The sequence below is a fragment of the Rhinolophus sinicus genome, linkage group LG14 (genome assembly GCF_036562045.2).
Source record: "Rhinolophus sinicus isolate RSC01 linkage group LG14, ASM3656204v1, whole genome shotgun sequence".
Taxonomy (NCBI): domain Eukaryota; kingdom Metazoa; phylum Chordata; class Mammalia; order Chiroptera; family Rhinolophidae; genus Rhinolophus; species Rhinolophus sinicus.
In genome coordinates, this window is record NC_133763.1 from 15,218,694 (window position 1) to 15,234,229 (window position 15,536).

Below are 15,536 nucleotides of genomic sequence, written 5' to 3' on the forward strand. Positions count from 1 at the left end.
TTTTGTTTTTTAGTGTCTCTTTTATGAAGTGTTCTTTAAACATTGTGTTAAGGATCAATCAAAATGATGTCCCAAGTCATTGAAAATTAGAGGAAAAATTGAAAAGAAAAATCTAAAAAAAACCCACAAAAAACCAACACCCTACACATTGGAGGATTAATACAGACAGGAGTCCTAATAGGGAGTGGCAGTTGCTGGCATATTTCAGGGGTGGTTGTAGTAAAGAACATGGTTTCCTAGGTGTGAACCAAAGACTAGAGGAACCATGAGACACTACATCTAAGAATTCATGATCAAATAATTAAGCGATGCATCTGATTAAACTTGTAATATAAATAATTGTTTGTTTTTGGTAACTGCAGATCTTCCCAGGTCTTTTAATATGCCTTAGCATGTTAAGTGGGGACAATGCCACACCGCATTTCCTGACTGTATTTAAACACGAGAATGTTGTTTTTTTTCCGTAGACTTGTCATTCATATTCTATGGTACTATTTTTGTTTCACAAAATGCCTTATAATCTTATGAAAAATACTCTGGGACATTATAGTGTGGAACATGCTGGTCACCAGCAAAAGAAACATTAGATAAAGCATGCACTAATAAGTGATCCTGTAGTTTACTCTGGTATGAGTTAAGGATCTGGCCCAAATATAGGAAAATTAAGAAAAAACTTTTTTTCTCCTTGTGTGTGCAGTGACCTTACCACTCTTTGTGAGCAAGTAGAGAAGGTAAGGACTGAAGAGGAAAAAGAGAAGGGTCTGAGTTAGAGAGGGTGTGGTCATAGGCAGCCAACCAATAGCCTATTTCAGTCTTCAACTCCAGGCCCATCAAATAGTGTCTCTTTTAAATGAAAGACAATCTAACAAAGAAGAAATAGTTCCTGCCCCAAGGAATCAGTAATCTATTTAGGGAGAAACATAGGAAATTAGGCAAATACATCCAGTGAGATAATTTGGTTAAACACAGGGTTCTAGGAGGAGGTACACCCCAATCTTGGAGCAGATGAGAGTTGGGATTTCATTCAAGGAAGACTTTTCAAATAAGGAGTCATGGAGTAAGCTGAATTCTGGAGGATAAGTATGAAGCTGCCAGAACAATTCTTTTAGGAAGGCTGCCTTAGACAGAGGATTTAAATAATTACATATGAAAGTGTGGGCAACTGAAGAAGGGCCTAAAATTACTGAGAACCTTGTGCTCAGATAAGTGGAAAAAACATTAATTGTCTACACATGTTGAAGGAAGGAAAAAGTCTTGCTTTAGAATTTAACTATATATTTAATCCTAATCTATCTGTCCACAGAGTTTGAAACTTAAGTTATAAAGTCTTAAAAGGAAGTCGGAACCCTCACTTCCTTGTCTATATTAAGGGTTAACTGTAAGACTAGATGCCCTAGGAAGCTACTTTCAGCTTTAACAATAATATGAATCGAGCAATATTAATAGTTAATGCTTAATAAAATTTACTAGGCACAGTTGTTAACACTTTGCATATGTTAGCAAAGAGGACACTGAGACCTAGATTTAAATAACCTCAAATTTCACAGCTAGTAAGACAGAACTGGGATTCAAAATGAGGCAAACTGATTTCAGACTCTGTACTCTTAACCATACGCTAAACTGTCTCTCACTACAGAAAATATAGGTAATACCAAAAATTATCAGATTTCTATTATTATGTTCATCCTTTTTCTTCCTTATAAATAGCATCTTTGTAAGAGAGGGAAACAACTTCAGTAAACTCCTTCAAATATACTGTATTTGGTCCAAATATTGAAGAATTGCGAGGTTAGATTGTACCAAATAAATAGGTAAGTGAATATCTCAAATACATTCTAATCACTTAGGGAAAATGACACTATGTGGTTATCCCACGTCTAGTATTTCTAAAGATTCAAGCTAACATTGCAGGTAAGTTTCACATACAAGTTATGGAATTGATCAGAGTTGCTAGAAGCCCTGGAAAAAAGCCAGAAAAATAAGCGCACCCCAAATTCACTTTGCAGTGTAAGTGTTAAAAATAACCCACCCTGTAGCTTTGTTGCCACGCTATCTTTGAGGTCTGTGCCAAAGGGGATCTTTGGAGGATCCAGGTATCACAGAATCTTTCAGTCCTCAGTGACTAACTCTCCATGCATGAGTCCAAGATGGACAGGACAGTGTATCGAGAGTGTGAAGGTCAAATGTCATTATTTCTAAGACAAGTGAGTGAATATCTTAAGCCAATTCTTTCAAATGTTCCTTTAAATTAACTTTGTTATTGATGTGATGTATTTTTATGCATATATTGCAATGGCTAAAATATAAACAAACAAAAATACCAAATAACAACACAACAACTAATGAGTACTCTGTATACAGTCATCTATGAGAGTCATCCAGCCTTAAAACAAGATTTTTTAAATAAATGTATAACAATAAGGATATTTCTTCCTTTGAAAGAGAAGACATTTTTGGGAGACTATATAGCAGGGTTGAAAAAACTGGAGTGTTGAAGAAATTGAACCTTTCTTACTTTCTTAGGGTAAATTGTGTAACTCTGCTGTGTCTCAGTTTCCTCATCTGTAAAATGAAAGCAATAATCCCTACTTTGCAACATTGAAAGATTATGTAAACGCTAAAAGACTACATAAATCCTACAACGTATTGTCTGACGCAGAAAAAGCATTCACTAAAAATTACTATATTATCATTGACATTATTAGCACTCTTATTAGAACTCACACCCAAATTCCAAAGTCTACTATAAAATCTACATTTTGATCTTCAGTGTTTTATCTGAACATTAAAAAATATATTTTACAAGAAAATCAGAAAAAAAATTAGAAGACAATCCAATGTATCCAATTCTCTTAGATGTAGATGGACATAACTGATTCAGCCCACAGAATTAATTAATGTTGAGTATCACTGAAAGCAAAAATTAAAAAAAAATACCTACTTAAAATGGGAAAAAAGGAATAAGGATGTTGATGAGAGACATTTGAGGATTTACCACTGGCAGTAAATATGCTGTAGCTTCTTTGTTCTAGAAGAAATAAAATAGTCCCTATCGAGTAATGGAACTTCATTTCTGTCTTAAAGTAGTAATTAGAGGATAATAATGGGATCACTAAGAAATTTATGAGAGTAAAATAAATGTCTTTACCACAATACCAAGAAATGATGAAGTAAAGAAAGTCAACAGATTCATCTTATCAAAGTCACTTGAAAGTGTTAATGTCTTCCAAATGTCAAAACAACACAACAATTTAGTTAAAATATAGTCAAATTCCTTGAATGTGTGTTAGCAAAAGACATGAACTATATGCTTAAAAGACTAAAGTTTTCTATTTTAAACCACTTTCTTTGAAGTCTTAGAAAGAATTTCAAGACATTGTACCATTATGCACCTAGTGCCTGGGCAGCTTCACTGCAGGAGACCAGAGCAGTCACTCAGGGTGCTGTGCTGAGAAGGACTTAGGGTCTAATGCTTTGTGGTTGACATCTTAAAATTCTTAGCGGGGAGGCCAGGTGGCTCAGGTGTTTGGAGAGCTGTGCTCCTAACACTGAAGTCGCGGGTTTGATTCCCACATGGGCCAGTGAGCTGCACCCTCCACAGCTAGATTGAGAACGACGGTTTGATCTGGAGCTGTGCTGCTGGCAGCCAGCTGAGAACAGCGGCTTGACTCGGGAATTCTTAGCAATTTTATCTTGGAATTTATGTGTGTTTTGTAAGTGAAGTCCTATGGGATAATGGAGCATGTACCACATGTTTGGATTCTTGGCTCACACGTGACCCACTTCTTGCTTCCCTGACATGGTGTCGTGCGGGGAGTCTGGCGGGGTCTCTGGTCCTGCTCCCTGCATAAGAACGCAGGATTTGGTGAGGCCAAAAAGGAACACAAACAGAGCCATAAGTATGGGAGTCATATCACTATATTCTCTCTGGCAGCATCTGCCTCTCTTCAATCCGCTCTTGTTAGCTCAGCCACCATCTCCTTACTAGCCCCCATTTTTTCTGCTAGCGTAGCCATAGCAGTAATATTAGTAGCCAATGGCTCACTGGTTACAGCTGATGGCCAACTAGCCACAGCTGATGGCCATGCAATCACAGTTGATGGCCATTTACTACCTGAGCCAGCACCTTTCTATGTGAGGCCGAGAGCCTGGAAACTGCTTTCTGGGGCTCTGTCCTCACACATGGGTTCACAACTGCCCAGTGTTCAATCTGGTACCCTGGGTGCCATTTAACCTCTCCCTTGAGGTCCCTGCATAACAACATTTGCAGCCCTCCACCCTAAGTGGAGACTTAGGATTAGACGTATGGCCTCCTGTGTCTTGGGGTGGGGCATGATGGCAGTCCCCATCCAAGACTGGAAATACGAGGACATGTTAGTGGGTGACTACCAAATGTCTCGTCCACACCTACTTAAGTACCAAGCATGCTCTGGTGCGACGCAGAGGGGAACCTGGAAGCTGTCTTGAATGCCTTGGGTACAATTGTAGAAGAAGGTGAAGATCGTAAGAAGCCATATTGGTGCCCTAGTGGGATCCTGGAGAAAGACCTGTGCAGCACATTAATGCTCTATTTCCTGTAGCAATGGGAGGCTCAGAAGCTCCGTGGGCAAAAACAGGAGGCCGAGAATAGGGAGCTGGCAGACGCTGTCCTGACTGGGAGCAGACAGGTGGGGAGTTGCAGCTGTAGAGCCAGGCCCAGCAGGAAGCCTGGCAGGCTCTACACAGAGCACAGGAGGAGCTGGTAGCCGTGCTGAGGGACTCTGAGTAAGGAGGGGACGCCAGGCCCCAGAGAGGAGGGCAGTCAAGGTCGAGGGCCCCGTGGCCCAGCATGCTGGGCTGGGGTAAGCCACCTCTGAGAACAGCTGGAATGGTGCCCAGTCCCATAGTGGTGATGGAATTTGCTGGAGGACAGGATTGAGCAGTCTCCACTACCATTGTACCTTTGGACCTCCCTTGAGGTCACACACACATGCATACTACCTCCATGTTTTCTTCTAACATGAAGATTTGGGGCCAGTTCCCACCCTAGGAATCAGGCACCATGCTTTCTCTCCTCTAAGTGCAGGCTGCAAACACACTGCCGGTTCCAGGGGCCTTCCCTGGCACCTGGCTTGGGAAACCTTTTTTCAGTCTCCACTGATTACCCCCTTGCTGGCCAGCTGGAGGGCCCTTACCATATTCTTCCCACATCTGTAAATAAACTTCCTGGTATAGATAGATAGGTAGATAGATAGATAGATAGATAGATATTAATAGACAGATATTAATAGATAGGTAGATAGATAGACATTAATAGATACATATTAATATATAGATAGGTATTAATAGATAGGTAGATAGATATTAATAGATAGATAGATATTAATAGATAGATAGATAGATAGATAGATAGATAGATAGATAGATACAGAGATCGAATGAGATATAGAGATAAAAATCCTGTGGAGTGGCCTGTCACTTGTGGTCTGTGGCAGTGAGCTTGTGGGAAGAAAAGCAGGCCAGGAAATGGAGTATCCCACGGTCTGAGGGAATGCAATATTAAATAGCAGATACAACACACCAGGAAAGGTTGAGGAAGAGAGTGGGAGAAAGGAACTGTATACATAAATACCTTAATGGCATTTTTCCTGTTTTTTGAATAAGCAGTTCCACACTTTCATTTTTCACTTGTACCCACAAATTATGTAACCTGCCCTGCCTAGTTCCTAGTATGCCAGGCACACAGTAGGTACTCAATATATCTCTTCAATGGATGGTGAGTGTAATCTTTATTAAAAGAGACTGCTATTATCAATGTTGATAGTTTCGCTTACCAAGTAATGCGAAATTATATGTGTATTTTTCTGTCAAGGAGAATGTATCCTGCCAGGTACAAGAAGAAGAGAGTAGAAGTAGCTAGTGTCATATTTTTGGCTGATTAAAGATCCTTGATAGAATTCTTGTTTTTATCCTTGTATTAGCCACAGAAAAAGGTGAAGATTTAGGGGAACACTATGCCTTAGTCCAGCACCTTTCACTCTTACTTCACTGCAAAAGTATTAAGGAGCCCAATTTATGGAATTCAAATCATAATTTCTTCAAATAATTCCAGATTTTTCCTCATTCTAAGCTTGACTTTTGTATAAGATTTCTTTTGGGGGAAAAAAAGTTTGTAAATCAATACCAGAAGAAAATCATTTAAAAAATAAAATCTAGAGACTTCTGCTTCTGGGAAGATGAAGTGGACATAATTTTCTCTATTCGTTCCACTAAGTAGAATTAAGTGGACGTCATATACAAAACAAACCAAATAAGATTCTGAAAAGTGGAGAGAAGATGGTAGAGCAGTCAGAGACCTCAGGACCTGAGAAATGACACAGTGGCAAGTTCTCTGGATTTTCTTCTTGCCTCCGACTAGGAATCTGGAGCAGCTAGGAATCCAGAAATGCCAACAGGTACAGACACAACGAAGTCGCAGCTGACCAAGACAGAAAACTTTCAGCAGTCAAACAGCACTAAAAACAATAAAAATGCCACGAATCAAAATATAAAAATTACAGTGATAAGCAGACCGAGAAGAAGAATTTTTTGAACACTAGGCTATGGTCATGAAAGCGTTAATGCACATTTCTAAAAACCCCTGTTCATATGCTTAGGTACTTCCCAAAGACCTTAGCATTCTAGTATTTTAATACATGCCTTGGGTGTTTACTAATAGACACTTTGGAAAATCATTCAGGCCACTGGCTTCCTTCCTTTTAGTGCTGGGAAATAGTAATTTACTAAATAGCTACTCATTAATGTGAAAGAGTTAATGGAAAGACTGTGTTATGCATTTTGATAATCCACTTCAATAACTATAACCATATAATGATTATTTAGAAATATACTCATAAGTAGCAGTAGTAAATCTAAATAAAGGCATTATTTATAAAGTTGGGGCCAATAATATTTTCCCACCTATTGGTAGGATGAAAGTGATTTTTTGTTTTTTTATTCTAGATTGTTGGAAATTTAGAATTAAGAAAAATAAAAGATTCATTTCTGGAAAAGTCCAGAGAAAAGAACTAGGACTACAGATGATTGTAGCATGTTCTCTAGCCCTGAAATTGCTATGAGTATTATCAAGTGATCTATATTCCCTCTCTTTTACTTCACTCACAAGGCTAAGTATTCCAGTTATCGTAACGTTGGTGAGTCTCCTCTGCTATTTCTGCATAATAGTATCCCTGTGAGAAGGAATATAAATGCCGTAGAGACGAGGGAGACATACTATCAGACCTTTTCTTTCCCTTCATTTCCTGGAGCCAGTCTGAATGAAGACCCAGAGAGAGAAGGAGGAAGAGGAGCTGCCAAAAACAGACAATGGGAGAAAAGAATTGAGGAGATGAGAAGGACAGGCACCAAAAGCATCCTGGGATGAAAATGAGAAGAAGCTGGAGATTTGTCATTTTCACGGTTATCACTTTCATTGTAGTTTAAATCTGAGAGCTTTTATGGACGCAGTGTATGCACTTTCATATAACTAATGGCTTAGAGAAAGTTCATCTTTGGTTTAATGCACCTGTTCCTCATTGGATTTTCAGTCCACTTATTCCTTAGCCCATAGGCCAACAAACAAACAAACAAACAAAAACTTTAAATGCTATGGTGAATTTGAATTATTTTTGAATTTTTCCTTTATCATAGCCATGGAATAGTTAAATATTTATACCCATCTTTTTATTAAATATATATTCTTTACTCGAATATTCACTAATATGCCTAATTTGCCACTTGTTTTCTTAGCTTTCTGTACTCCTTGTTTGTACTTTGGGGGCTTGAAATTTGCTCTGACAAGCGTGTACTTCAATCTGGTAGAAATTAACTGTGTACTGGTCAATAACCCTGATTGATCACTGGTCAATAACCATGAATCAGCCTTGATCACTGGTCAATAACCTTGGCAATGAGGTCTTTGCCTCTATAACAGTCATTTCTATCTTATATAAAGCTTAGAATCTCATCAAATTTTCCTCTGATGTTCTGTGGGCTGCCATCATCCACTTGCTCAAAATATTCCAGTCCCAGCCTAGCGATAGCTAACCAGCAGCATTATTGTCTGAGACTAGCAGCTAAAAAGAGACTATTTGAATACTTGGACGGTGCATCACAGAGACTAGATCTCCAGGGCCTGTGTCCACTGACCCCTACGACTAAAGGAAACTGGCGGAGGTACTCTGCAAGGGAAAGTAAAGGGACACGTTTGCTTCCCCAAAACATCCTTAAGAAGGCAGAAGGGTCTGGTGGGGACTTACAGCACTGCGTAAGCTGCTTTGCCTCTCTCACAAGGGGCCTAGGACATAGACTGTACCAGATATAGGCTAGGTCCACTCTTCTTCCTTTGGCCCCCTGCTCTCCGTACCAGGAAGTTCAATCACGGCAACAGCTGGCTCCGCACAGGCTAATAGCTGGGTTCAGCCAATGGGCAACCTTGGCAAGAGAAGGAGACAGACATATGAAGTCAGGGCACATTCCCACCTCCGTACTTAAGGTTGCCTCCAACTGATGGTGTCTCTTGAGTGAAGGTCACTTCTCCCCCCAAGTCTCCTTTCGTACATAGCTATTCTTGTTTCAGTAATTCTCCCCATGCATCACCCTTCAGACTGGGGGTAATAACAACCCACTGCTGTTAGCCTCAGGTCTCTCCACTACCCCTTGTGGCTTCTATACACTCTGAACACAGCTAGGTGAATAGCCTTTTTGAAACAGGTCCCCCTTGAATTATGATAACTTATGTGTATCTATTGCTTATTGAAATCCTGGTGGATATATAGTAAATAGTTAATATTCATTAAATGTTTACTATTCTAAAAGATTTATGGGTATTGAATCATTAAATCCTTCCAATAGGATGTATCAGGGGTATTATTATTATCCCCTTTTTACAGCTGAGGTGAGATTAAACCATATGCCTGGGGTGCACAACCAGAAAGCGGCAGGATGTGATTCGCACCAGAGCATTCTGTTCCAGAGCCTGGTCTGCGCACAAATTGTCCATTCTATGAATAAGTGCAGCTAGAAATGCATGAGGGTTGCAGTTTTACAGATCCTGCAAAAGTACTGGGCATGATCATTTACATTTTTAGCGAATCTAATCTATAAAGAGTTACCTTGTCTTAATTTGCATTTTGTTGATAAATGAATATTTATTTCCATGTGTTATCCCTAGCTACTTGTTCTCAAAAGAGATTGTCTGTTTGTGGTCTTCGACTACTTATCTATTAGGTCTTTGGGTACTTTCATTTTATGAGCTCATTCTGCAATAAAATTTTCCTAGTTTTATGTGTTTTAATTTTTATTGTATTTTAGAGGCAAAAATTTATATATTTTATAACTCTATTTAGAAAAGGTCATTTTATGATTAAAGAAAGAAATGGTCATTGAAATATAGAAAACATAGAAAAAAAGGAAATCAAATAAAACTCCTTTAGAATCATGCCAATAAGAGATAACATTTTTCCCAATTGGAACACTTTCATGTAGGTTTTATTTGATGTTTGTAAATGATGTTTAGGAATATATATTGTTTTGAAACTTTTAAATTTGAAACATTTTAAATATCTTTGCATTTCTCCACATTTTTGTGTATGTTATCTGACTTTATTTCCACATATACAATTTATAATTAAAATAAAAAGTATGCTCACTGTAAAATAGTCAACTAACAAAATATTTCCCTCTGTTATTACTGCCCCACTCTGCATGGGGAGATGCTCATGACAGTTTGTTGTATAACCTCAGGATCTTTTATTACGTACATACAAACATACATACATGCATGTATCATATGGGCATATTGTTGGTTTAACCAACCTCTATTTTTGAGTATTTATATTGTATCCAGTTTTTCACTATTGTATTGAAACTCAAGGCTTTTAAGAGCTAAGATACTCAAGGATATACGGACACTATCTTTGAGATAAAAACTGACCAAAATCTCAGACGAGCTATAAGTTTTTGGGGGGTACTATAAAAGGCAACATTTCCTCCCAGGATTCCTCAAAAAGAAAACAAACCACATCTTCCACATCTTCTATATTAATAATAGACATAGAAATTTGCTTCAAAGGGAAATTTCCTTTTATAATAGTTATATTACATGATAAAAAAAGAACGATATATGTTTATTGTAGAGAGCCTAAAAACTAAGTATAAGAAATCTAACGAAAATAAAAATTCCCCATAATCCTCAGTACCCGAAAATATTCACATTTCTCATTTTAATGTAAATTTATTTGTCCTAGGTTCTACTTGTGAAAAGATCACACTTTACATATTATTATCAAACGTTCAAGGTTAGGATCCAATGATTGCAGTGACCAGATTCTGTCCAGGTATTGTGCTCAGTGAGAGTTTGTGTTTGCCTGGATTCTACTTCAGAGCATTCTAAGAAGGCCCTGACCCACTCCCATTCTCCATTTGATTTCACTGCCTCCTAATGATTGATTATCATCAATTATTATTGATTACCATCAATAGCTTGCCCATAAAATCCAGAATGGTTCCCATTACTTGATGCCAAGAACCTTAAATGATACACTGTGAAGTGAAGATATCCATATTATTTTTCCAAATTACTCTTTAGCTCTCACAATAGTAGCTGTTGAACAATCCTTATCTTTGTCCTTTCTCACTCAAAACATTCTGTTAAGTAATTAAGCCTCTTTCTAGGCTATATTCTTCTTTTAATCTAGCTGTATCGTTTTCAACGTCAGCATTTTTGTTAGTAGCACCTTCATTCAATCAATAAATATTTATTGAGCAGCTGCTATAACAGTGATTAAAACCGACAAAGACAGAGTGTGGTGGGTATGCTATTTTATGGTGAATGGTCAGAGAAGATTTCCTGATAAAGTGACATTTAAGCAAAAAACTAAATAAAAGGAGTGAAGGAGCTATGTGACTATTTGGGGAACGAGCATTCCAGTCAGAGGGAAAAACAAGGATGGAAACCTTGAGGTCTGAGCAGAACTGGCACATTTGAGGAAATGCAAAAAGGCCAGTATGGTTGTAACTAAATGAATGAGACGAAGAAGCAGAAGAGGAGGCTGGGGAGAGGGTGGGACCTGGGACTCCAGGGCCATGGCCCTCTGGAAGGCCTTTGGCTTTTATTCTGAAGGAGTTGAGAAAAATGAGAAGATTTTGAGCAAGGGAGTAAAATTCACTGACACTGATGGCTGTTGTTTTGAGACTAGACCATGGGATGATGAGGTGGGGTGTGGACAAGTTAAGAGTGGAAGCTGCGAAGAGTGGGCCACTAATTAGGAAGCCATTACAATAATCTAGGTGAGAGCTTGAGGATATGTCGGAAATGGGGGATAACACTTAGTGAGCATTAGTTCTGAGCCTCCAGAGAACTAGAGTCTCAATTTATTAGTCTTCATATTCTTGGTATCATCTAGATAGGGCTTGATACTACATTCCACAAATGTTCCTTGAATGAGCTCTCATTGGACATGCAAGGTCCAATGCTGGACTTTCAAGCCAGACATCTCTCCTCTCTGCTCCTGTCTCTCTACTTTTGGACCATTTCCCTCAGAGAAAATGGGCCACAGAGTCATCTGGTTTTCTGTTCTTCAGAGCTTTCCTTAAACACTCCTTCTTCTGGCATGCCTTTCCCATGGACAACTCTCTACCCTTTAAAAACCTGGTGAATATTGGACCATTCATTTGTTTAGCTGACAGATATTTACTGAGCACCTCATAGCCGTTGGGCATTCTTTTAGGTTCTTGTAATAACTCAGTAAGTAAAACAAGCAAAAACGCCTGCCCTCAGGGAGATTACATTCTAACAGGGAAGACAGAAAATAAACAATAAACATAAAAATGTAAGTAAATGGTAGGGTATGCTAGAAGGTGAAACATGCTGTGGAAAAATGATGGGCGCACAACTGGAATCAAGGCTCAGAAGTGGGTGACGGGAGTGTCTGCATGGCTAACATGGGCGACAACTCAAATTCACAATGAGTGGCTACACCTGCTCCGTCAGACATTTTCACCCATGGTTCTCTTTTAATTCTTGAAACAGCCTTCTGTATTTCTTCTCATCGTTTCTTTACATTTCATTTCTTATTAACTTTCTAACACAATGAGAAAATACGTTTACTAGTTTTAAGAAGTATCACAATGGACATTTATGTAGCATTTTATAGTTTATAAGATGTTTTCATACTTTAAAAAATACTCATGAGACCTCATAGCATTGTTGTGTTAGATATCATGTATATAGATACTAAAATTTTATATATTTTTATATATATAGATACTAAATATATAGAGAGATATATATAGATACTAAAATTCACAATATTTTATAGAAAAATGTAAGTGACACATGTAGAAATGTCCAGTTCCTGAGGAAAAAAGAATTCTTGAAAATTATATCCTATGGTGATTTTTCATATAAATTATTTTTTGGCCTTGGTCATTATTTCATAGGTTCATACAGCATACACATAATGTCAGCAAGCTGTGTAGTTAACATGAATTAAAATCAAGAGAAGGAGCACTCGCAATGAATTTATTATTTGTCACCAGCTACATATATTGGTTCAGAAATCTCAGCGTTCATAAGGTCTAATTTGTAAAATGAGATTTGCTATTTGGTTTTATATGTACATAAAATTTTCCATCATAAGTCTATTTATGTGTTGATTTTGTGATAATCTTGATCCCTTTATGAGGTCATTCTATATAATAATGAAGGAAAATGTGAAAAAGAGGTGAAGAAGAAAGAATATTGTGTGAGTGGAGAATGAGAAGGAAATTGACTCAGCTTTCATACAATTGCAAGGGCAAATATTGAAAGGGGCCTGCTGACTGCAAGTCACCTGCACAACTGTCCCTTAGAACTTCCCCGCCCAAAACTAAGTAAGGTAACTTCCTCCTAAAGAAGAAGGCATGGTTAGGAAACTCAGTGTTCACCTAAAACCTTCTTTACTCTGCACCATGTATCCTGTTCTGCACTAGTATTTTAAATCTGGTTCTGTGTAAGTTGCTTTTGTTTCTAATGCAGAACCATGTTTTCTTAAGCATGCTCAATGTGGTGATGTAAGTGAGTCTTTGCTTGATAAATTAATATGGTGGGGAACAATGTTCCATCTGGTTTGAACAGCAAAGAAGGAATCCCTAACCTCTTACTTCCATTTTTCACAGAAAGATTATATAATGCTTTGGGGAAGGAACTCTAAATTCCCCTGGTCTATGGAGTCTTCCAACACAGTGGTTGACACAAGACCTGCTCTAGAAGAACATCGAGAAGTGACACTCACAGTGTGACTAGTCCAAGAGAAATCAAGAGATAGCCTCCCTTCAGTTTTATTTCCCACATATGAGTGAAGTCATACGGTTCTCGACCTTTTTGTCTGACTTATTTCACTTAGCATAGTAAAATGGAAGGCAACACAGGAACAAGACAAACAAATAAAGAAACAAAAACTCATAGACACACAGACAACAGTTTAGTGGTTACCAGAGGGTAAGGGGGAAGGAGGGATGGTAGAAGAGAGTAAAGGGGGTCAAATATATGGTGATGGAAGGAGAACTGACTCTGGGTGGTGAACACACAATGCAATGTAGAGATGATGTGTTATAGAATTGTACACTTGAAAACTATGAGTTTTCTTGACCATTGTCACCCCAATAAATTTTAATTAAAAAAAAAAGAGATGGCCTCCCTTTGATACCACTATAGTTTACTGCACATTCCATGGCAATCTTAATGCTGGTAAATCTCTCTTTCTTTAAGTTGTAATACCATCCTAATGGGTCATTTAATGGAGTAATTACCCATCCCCTCCTCCTGTGGAAAATTATAGGAAAATATTTAGCTTTCCAATAGTCACATTTCCTATGTTGTATCCTATCATAATATGAGTTAATGCTCCCTTTTGGCTAGGGTTTTTATTTAAGAAGCAACATTACTACTTTAAGAAGAATTAGAGAGAACCATTTTTAAAAATGACCTAAACATTCTGTGCAAAATGCCACACCAAACACAACAGAATATAGATAGCCACAGTCTCTGATTCATTTATAGCTGTTAGCCCTGCTGATTGCCCACAAAATGTGCCTATCTGATGTCTTCTATTGAATAGCGTTGCATGGTTTCATATGACAGCAGAGGGAAATGACTTGGAAAATACAAAAAAAAAAAAAAAAGTGTAAAACTTTAGAACAACAGCTTAAAGAGTTTAATGAACTATAAACAGCTTCCACTGTTTAAATGTCTCTGAGTGGTGCAATGACAAAGAACAGCTATGAAGGAATAGAAAACTATGCAGTTTATAATTAGAGCTATTAGGAGGGCGAAAGTGACTACAGAGAACAGCTACTAAAAGCTAGCTGCTCACCAAACCTTATACAAAACACATACTCGAGGGTGCGTCTACACTAGCCCTTTAAAGGAAAATACATTAAAGCACATTTATATCTGCTTGGTGTCAGCATGTAGGCAACAAAAATGCATTACGCCCAAAGAATGCTTTCTATTATGTGCAATAACATCTATATTATACATCACACTGATGGGCATTATTGTGGTGTCACTGCCATAGCTTTCAACGTTAACACTACAGGAAAATGGACTCTTTCTGAGTACCTTAAAAAAAAAAAAAGATTCTTGGTGGAAAACATAATGTTCACCAGTGAATTCATGTCACTCCCAAATGAATTTTATTTGTCAATAAAGCATAAACATGCCTAATGGAGGTATGTCTAAGGCTTTTCCCTTTTATTTTTATACTTGGGAGATTTTGAGCATTTTCATTTATTACGAATGAGTAGTTTTAGGGTTATAGCTACTTGGGTTGTTAATTATAGTGTGACTTGGAGTCTAAGAAAAGCTGTGTGTGCAAAGGGACAGAGGCTGTGCCAGAAACACGTCACACTCCTTATAGTGGCCCATAACTCAGAGCATCCATAATTAAATAAAACAAAACAAAACAAAACAAAGAGAACCCACTGCTCTACAAGGATCGGTACACAGTCTGCGTTCATATCTCAGTTATCTTAAGTGCCTTGAAATTGCTTCTTCACCATAGTCTTGTAGCACTGGGTGTCTGCAAACGGCAGTGGCAAAATCCAAATATGGATGAATTCTAGGTTAGTCTGGTGACTATTCATTTTGATATCAGACGCCTTTGATGGATCACAGCTGAGTTCCCTAAGTCCTTTGTATTTGAAAGAGGCAGGCTTGAGGTCTATGAATGTTGGCCCAAATCTTTTTATTTTAGTAACAAGTTGGGTGACTTTGCATGTTGCTTGACCACTCTGAATCTTGGTTTCCTCTTTTATATAATGCAGATTATGTTACCTACTTCACAGGTTTTTATTGCACCAAGCAGAATACACACATATGAACATACATATATACAAAATCGTACATATAGTATTTGGCTCAATAAATTGTAGTTCATCTTCTCAGCCATGGTTCCTAAGGCTAATCATTCCTAAAGATAATAATAGTTTTTTAGGTGTCTTTATTAACCTTAGTGGCAGATTCAGGAATTCTCTTC